The sequence below is a fragment of the Pithys albifrons genome, chromosome 26 (genome assembly GCF_047495875.1).
Source record: "Pithys albifrons albifrons isolate INPA30051 chromosome 26, PitAlb_v1, whole genome shotgun sequence".
NCBI classification, from domain to species: domain Eukaryota; kingdom Metazoa; phylum Chordata; class Aves; order Passeriformes; family Thamnophilidae; genus Pithys; species Pithys albifrons.
Genome location: NC_092483.1, coordinates 1,590,866 through 1,598,191, shown reverse-complemented (window position 1 = coordinate 1,598,191; position 7,326 = coordinate 1,590,866). Strand labels below are relative to the sequence as shown.

Genomic DNA, 7,326 nt, shown 5'->3' with positions numbered 1-7,326 from the left:
CTCCCTCTGTCATTCCAGACCCTCCATCTCATGTCTGTAAAACCCCATGCCATCCTCCTCCAAGCCCCATCCAACCCACCCAAGCCACATCAAAGCTCTCTGAATTTCAGCCCAACCCTCCTGGGCTTATAATTCCCTGTCTCTGGTTGATGAGAACACATGGTGAGTTCAAGGGGGAATTGTGGGGGTTGTTTGGACTGGGACATTTTGGGGAGGAACTGAGTGATTTTGAGTTGGGATGGAGCTATTTTGGGGTGGGATCGAGGCATTATGAGGGGACAGATCGTACCCTCTCAGATTGTGGACTGGAAATTGATGGAAAAAACTCTCTTTACCTGGATGCCCCAATTTTGGGCAAAACTCCCCCAAATCCCCCTAGAACTCAGAATGCTTCCTGAATATCCTTTTGAACCTCAAATTCCACCCCAAAATCCCAGTGACATGGTAGGGCTTTAGATGTCTTTATTCAATTTCTTTACTTTTACTTCACTTTCAGGTGATTTTAAGGGATGAAGATCTAGCAAATGAAAATCAAAGACAAAAAAAGGCATCATGTAAGTGTACAGGGGGTTTGGTGGAATAGCTCATAGTAAGGCAGAGCCATAGAGAATTTAAAGTTTGGTGTCCTTAGAGCAGTGAATGAAGCTCCTCTCCAGTTGGGGCATTTGTAGGGCTTCTCTTACTGGTGGGTCTGCTGGTGTTTGGTCAAGGTAGAGCTGTCAGTGAAGCCCACACTTTTAGGGCCTCTCTCCACTGTGGATGTGCTGGTACCTGATGAGGCATTTGCTGAAGGTGAAGCTCTTCCTACACTCCCCACACTTTTAAGACCTCTCCCCAATGTGGATGCACCGGTGCCTCACGAGGTTGGAGTTGTGTTTGAATCTCTTCCCGCAGTTGGTGCAGTGAAATGGCCTCTCCCCCGTGTGTGTGGGCTGATGGACAAGGAGTTCTGAGCTGGTCTGAAACCGCTTCCCACAGTCAGAACACTCGTAGGGACGTTCCCCAGTGTGGATCTTCTGGTGGCGGATCAGGTGGGAGCTGTTGCTGAAGCCCTTCCCACATTCCAAGCACTTGTAGCGCTTCTCCCTGATCTGAAGCCGCTGCTGCACCCCCAGGTCAGAATGCTTAATGAACCTCTGTCTGCCTTGCCCAGCCTGGGTGGGTTTTAAGACCTCAGCACACGCTGTGGTTATTTTAGACCTTCTCCTCATTCTGAGGTATCTCCATGGCTTTTCCTTCCCGCTCACTTCCGGTGCCTTGGAGCCATTCAAAATGGCCTCTGCCACCAGGTTCTTCTGGGGGGATTTGTCGTCCGTGCTCTCCGTGCTCAGCTCGGGGTCTGGAGCAGGAAGGAAAACGAGAGGAAGGAACAAGCAATAGAAAGAAGAAGAGGAAGAAACAAAAACAAAAAGGAACCAGGAGAAGAAAGATGAAGAAGAAACAAAAAAAGAAAGAAAAGGAAGAAGGAGAAGAAGGAACACAAAAAGAAAGAAGCAGAAGAAGAAACAAGGAGGAGGAAGGGAGGAAGAAGAAAAGAGGAGAAGCAAATGGAGAAAAGAAGAAAATGAAGGAAAGGAAGCAACAAGAAGTAAAAAGAACACAGAGAGGAAGGGATAAAGGAAGAAGGAAAAAGAAGGAGGAGAAGTAGGAGAAAGATTGAGAAGGAAGTTGGAGAAGGAAGAAGGAGTAGGAAGGAATAAGGGAAACAAAGCAGGGAGAGGATGGAATGAGGACAAGAAGAACAAGATGAAGGAAATAGGAAAAGGAACAAGCAGAGGAAGAAGAAGGAACAAAGAGAATGAAGAAAGACAGGAATGAGAAAGGAGGAAAAAGAACAATAAAAAGGAAAGAGAGGAAGGAACAAAAAGAAACAAAGTAGAAAAGAGACAAAGGAAGAAAGAGTGAAAGAAAAAAAGCAGAAGGAGAAAGGAGAGGGAGGAAAACGGAGGAGGAAGAAGGAGAAAAAAAGAAGGAGAGGAGGGAAGGAGAGGAAGGAAGCACAGGCAGGGCATTTGCTTCTGGCCCACAGGGAAGGCCAAGGACATCCCCCCAGTCCCGGCCCCGGCCGGACAGCGTTGTCAGCGGGGTTGTCCTGCAGCTGGGGCCATGCTGGGCTGGAAGATGCAGCACATAACGGGGCAAAGGACACTGACTTCCTTCCCACCTGCCTAGGGGTCCCATGGCATCTTCCTCTTCCTCACAGCCTCCTCCTCCATCCCGACAAGCTTTGGGAAGGAGAAATCCTGTTTTCTGGGGAAAAGCAAGGTGTGAGTGCATTGGGTTGGGGGCTCCTCCTACCAAAGACCATCTCTAGAACTCGCTGAGCTTCTTGTGTCCGTAAAAATCTCCAAAATTCCAAGATTCAGTCAAGAAAATACTGTGAGGAACTCCTCCTCTCTGGCCTCTTCATTTTGGGGTTCTGGGAGTCCCCCTTGTCCTGGCTGCTGGGGGTCTCCGGTCTCTTGAGGGTCCTCCCTCTCCAAGGTGCCGGGGCTCCAGAAACCCCCTGCCCAGACATTTTCAGGTTTCCTGTCCCCACACAACTTAATTCTATGACTCCAGGACAACCCTGAGCCCCTTTCCCACCCATCCCACACTCCCTCTTCCTTTGACCTGCCATCCCCTGGACTCTCCTTTTCTGGGCACAGGGACCTCCTGGACCCACCAACTACCTCTCCCCACCCCAGTCCTGCCTTTCCTTCACCTTGGCACCCTCCTGATTGCCCACTCCAAGGCACTGGGATCCCCCTGCACCTCTTTATCCTGCACCAATACCTCCCTGCACCCCTTTTCCTGGACATTCCACCTGTTCCAGCCCCCACATCTCCTGTTGTTTTTTTTTCACTCTGGGACCCCTGGAACCTTCACTCCTGAATTTGCCAGACCACAGACCCCTCCCCTTTTTGGACCACTGGGGGACCCTTTCAATCCCTTTTTCTGGACACTCTGGGACTCCCTACCCCATGATTCCCCTTTCTCCAACACTGGGGACTCCTGGAACCCCCATTTCCTGGGCACAGAGTCCCCCTGGACCCCCCATTTCCCTTCTCCAAGCTGCTCCATCCCCCTTTCCTTGGACCTGTGGCCCCCTGAAAATCCCCTTCCCCAGCACTGTGGCCCCCCTGCACAAAAAATATTCAGCCCCAAAAAAGTCTCCCAGATGTTCCCGGTCTCTGGTCTCTCCACTTTGGGCTTTGGGGAGTCTCCCCTGACCGGATTGCTGGGGGTCCTACATGTATTGGGGGTCCACCCTCTCCAGGCTCCCTGTTTTAGTGTCCCAGGGGTGTCCCCGAGCACCTCAAGCAGAGACTCAGGGCAGAAGCCACCCCTGGGACCCTCGGCATTCCTTGGAGGGGTTTGGAGGGCGGTAGAGTTTTTTTGGGAGGTCTGGGAGGGAGTTTGGGGGAGATCCTGGGATAGCTGGGGTAGGTCCGGATGCGGTTTCGGGGACCTGGTGTGGTTTGGAGGGACTGGGAGAAAGATTAGGGGGGGTCTTGAAGTAGGTTGGGGGTCCTGGAGAGGTTTAGGGGGGTCTGGGAGGGGGTCTGGGAGGAGGTTGAGGGATTTTGGGCAAGTCTGGGTTCCCTAGAATAGGGGTTTGGCAAGTCCTGCAGTGGTTTGGGGGGTCTGGGAGCTGAATTTAGGTGAGTATAAGGGCATTTTATGGGTCCTGGGCGGTTTAGACGGTCTGGGAGAGGTTTAGAGGGTTTCTGGTTTGTTTGGGGCGGCCTGAGGTGTTCCAAAGCCTCCGGAGAGTTCAGGAGGGGATTGGGGGCATCATGGGGGTCCGGGGCAGTTTGGGGGATCCCTGATGGGGGTTAGGGAGGTCTCAGGGGGATTTTCGGGGGGGGATTTGGGGCGTTGTGAGGCGGATCCCGGAGTGGGGGGAGGGGCTTACCCGGTTTCTTCACCTTCACGTCCAACACGGCCCCGAGGGGGTCCCAGGGGTCTGTGGGGGCTGGACAGGTCGTAAGGGACTCCCAAAACCCGCCCTGAGTCACCGAATGCCCCCCAAATGCTCCCAAATTTTCAAAAAGATACCTGAAACTTGCTGCCATTTCCTTACTCTTCCAGGAAGCCCTTCATCTTTGCCGCATCTGATTGGGCACTGCGCCTGCCCGTCAGCACCTGCAGCTAATCAGCGTTCAGGAATGGAGTGGGCGGTGATGGCGCATGGAGTCCCGCGCCATTTTGAGACTGTCCTGTACTACAGCTCCCGTCATGTTCCCCGGCCTATTCTGGCCAATCATTGTCGGGACTACAACTCCCATCTCCCTTACGCCCAATCGGGTTGGTCCCAGCCCGTTTGCAGCCCCCCAAGTGCCCCCCTGTCCCCAAACTGCCCCAGAAGTGCCCACAGGACCCCCAAGTGCTCCTCCAATACCCACTCAGGACCCCCAAATCACTTCCCCGGACCCCTAAGTGACCCCCAAGTTTATCCAGGACTTACAAGTGACCCCTAAAATCCTCTTTGGACCCCCAGATTCTGTTGCCGGGCACTAGAGTGACCCACCAAGTGTCTCCTCGGACACCCAAGTGCCCCATAAATGCCCCCACAGACCCCCATGGGAATCCCATTGTATTCCAAGTGCCCCCCAGATGGCAATTCCACCCCAATCCCTCCAAAGCCCCCCAACCCCTCCTTTCCCATGGGGTTTTTTCCCAGGATTTGGCTTTCCAAAAAGGCACTTGACGGGCCAGGGACAATTTGGGGGCACTTTGGGGGCTGATGAGTTGGGGAAGGAATCTGGAGTGATTAACAGTTTTGTGGTGGGATTATAGGAATTTTGTTTGGAATTAAGTGTTTTTAGTGCAGAATTAAGGGGGTTTGAGGTTAAATTAGGAGAGGTTGGTGGAATTAAAGGAATTTGAGATGGAATTCAGTATTCCTTGCATGCAATTAAGGAGATTATAGTGGAATCTTAATGATTTTGGATGGAATACTAGGGATTCTAAGACGGATTAAGGTATTTTGGGGTGCAACTAAGAAAATTGGGGTAGAATTAGGGATACTTTAGGTAGAAATAAGAACATTTTAGATGGAATTAATGGAATTTGAAATAGAAATAAGAAGAATTGGGTAATTTAAAGTGGAATTAATGGAATTTTCAGTAAAATAAATGTGATTAAGAAGATTTGAAATGGAATTAAGTGAATTGTGAGAAATATTAATAGGGATTTGCAGTAAAACTAAGGGGATTTGGTTTAAAATTGGGCATTTGGGGAGAAATGAGAGGAATTTTATGTAGAATTAAGAACATTTTGAGTCAAATTCAGGGGATCTGAGGAAAAATCAGCAGGATTTTCATAGGTTTATAGGGATTTGATGGTGGAATTAAGGCAACTATGAGGAGAACCATTGCAGTATGAGGTGAAAATCAGGGAATGTTTTAGTGGAATTAAAGGAATTTGGGATGGAATTAAGGGGACTTTGAGTGGAATCTTTAGGGTTTTGGGGTAAAACTGGGAAGATTTGGGATGAAATTCTGAGCATTCTGGGAGAGGTTAAGGGACTCTTGAGTGGAATTCAGGGATTTTGGGAGGAATTAGGAGGCTTGATGGCACCATAAGAGATGATGGGACAGAGCACACAAGATTTTTTGGGTGTAAAGTCAACACATCCCATTTTCCCAATGAATTCCTGACGCTGGTCTGTGTCCCCATGGATGTTCCTCCCCCTGCATTCACCCAAGTGCCCACGGGGAACCAGGAGGGTGTGGAGACCACCAGCCAGGTGTTTTCCCAATGTGGGACACTGGAAATGTGGGTCACCAGGTTCTTCCCAATGTTCCAGGATCAAGAGGATACCCAGCACAAAATAAAGACACTAAAGCACATCTGAGGTAGCAAAGCAAATTTATTGGTTAGGAAAGCAAATGGATCCTGTTCCTTATGACAGCAAACAGCACATTCTGACCCCTGGAATCTCCCCAAGCCAATGGATCCTGTCACACAACCTCCTCAGAATACAAAGCTTCCTCTGCTTCTGGGGATTGGGAGGATAAGGCTTAGCCACAGTCTCTTCTATTTGCATTCATTACAGTTTGTCACATGATTATGGAGCACAAACTCAGGCTGGGTAGAGAATGGATTGAGACCAGCCCCGTGGAGAAGGACTTGAGGATGTTGATGGATGAGAAGCTCAGGCAGCCCTGCTTGGCTGGGCAGGGAAGCCACTGGCAAGAGCCCAGTGGTCCCTGAGCATCCCAGCACAGGCAGTGGCTCCTCTGGGCCAGCGAGAGGCTGGAAGAGGGTTCTGGGGCAGTGTCAGAGCCCAGAGAGAACCCCCAGTAGAGATCAGATGGTGTAAATCCAGTGTGCTGGTTGGACCTGCTGGCAGCTGCCTGTCTCACACTGAAAACTTGCTGGGCTCTCCGTCACTCATTCTCCTTTCAGAATGGGATTTAGTGAACAGATCTGAAGCCTCACTGCAGGGTCCCCTTTACTCCTGCAGCCCCTGATGCTGCAGGTGTGACAGTGATGGGCTGAGCAGAATTTTGGGGCTGTAATGAAACCAGTAGAACTTACATCTAAAATAGGCAGTGCACAAAGGCATTTCTGGAAAAGATCTGATTTTTGTTACTAAAAATGTATGCTGTATAAATTTCATTTTTCATTTTTCCACATGAATTTTATCAGTAAAATTGTAATTGCCTCCTTTGATCAGTGCCACCCACAGTGCATTTGTGAAAGTGAACTCAGTGTTTTTGTCTCAGGTGTAGCCATCAGCAGACATTGGAATGCCCACAAGCCCCTGAGCACTAAGTCAAGGAGAGTTAGGGCCATCCAGGCCTCATTTGCAGCCTCTGTAGTGTCAAATAAAATTAAAATATCCACCCTCCCCTCCTAGATGGACCTCTGACCAACAGTTTCTGCCCACTCCTGTGCTGCTTGCTCCTGAGTGACCTTGCTGTCAGGTCCTGAACAGATCTTTTCAAGGCTTCCTTGTTGAGAAACTAAACTCTGACTCCTTTGTTTTCACCAGAGATGTGTGAGAAAGGGCAGTGTTGGTTCCACTCAGGGCAGGGCTGAACACTGGGGTGACTTGGCAGCTCCCTCTGCACCGTGTGTGCCACCTGCATTTCTTTGGAGAAACATTTCTGCCCAAATGGAACACAACAGTGGCCTATTGGACACGCTGCCCCCAAAGGTGTAATTGTAATCCACACACAAGTCGGGCCCCAGATGTAATTGTAATCCTCTAGTTGCAAGAATAATGGGTACTCCACACATCAATATGATGATCTAGAAGTCCTGTTTATTATGTGTGCAAGTTTTGCTTTTATGCTATTTTTTCTGCTGAACACACGTTTCACAACTTAATGA

At 49.8% G+C, this 7,326-nt stretch overlaps 1 pseudogene; it reads right to left on the bottom strand.

Annotated features, from left to right (window-relative positions):
• Positions 1-737: 737 nt before the first annotated feature.
• Positions 738-7,326, bottom strand: part of LOC139682996 (zinc finger protein 154-like) — a 75,269-nt pseudogene continuing 68,680 nt past the window's right edge.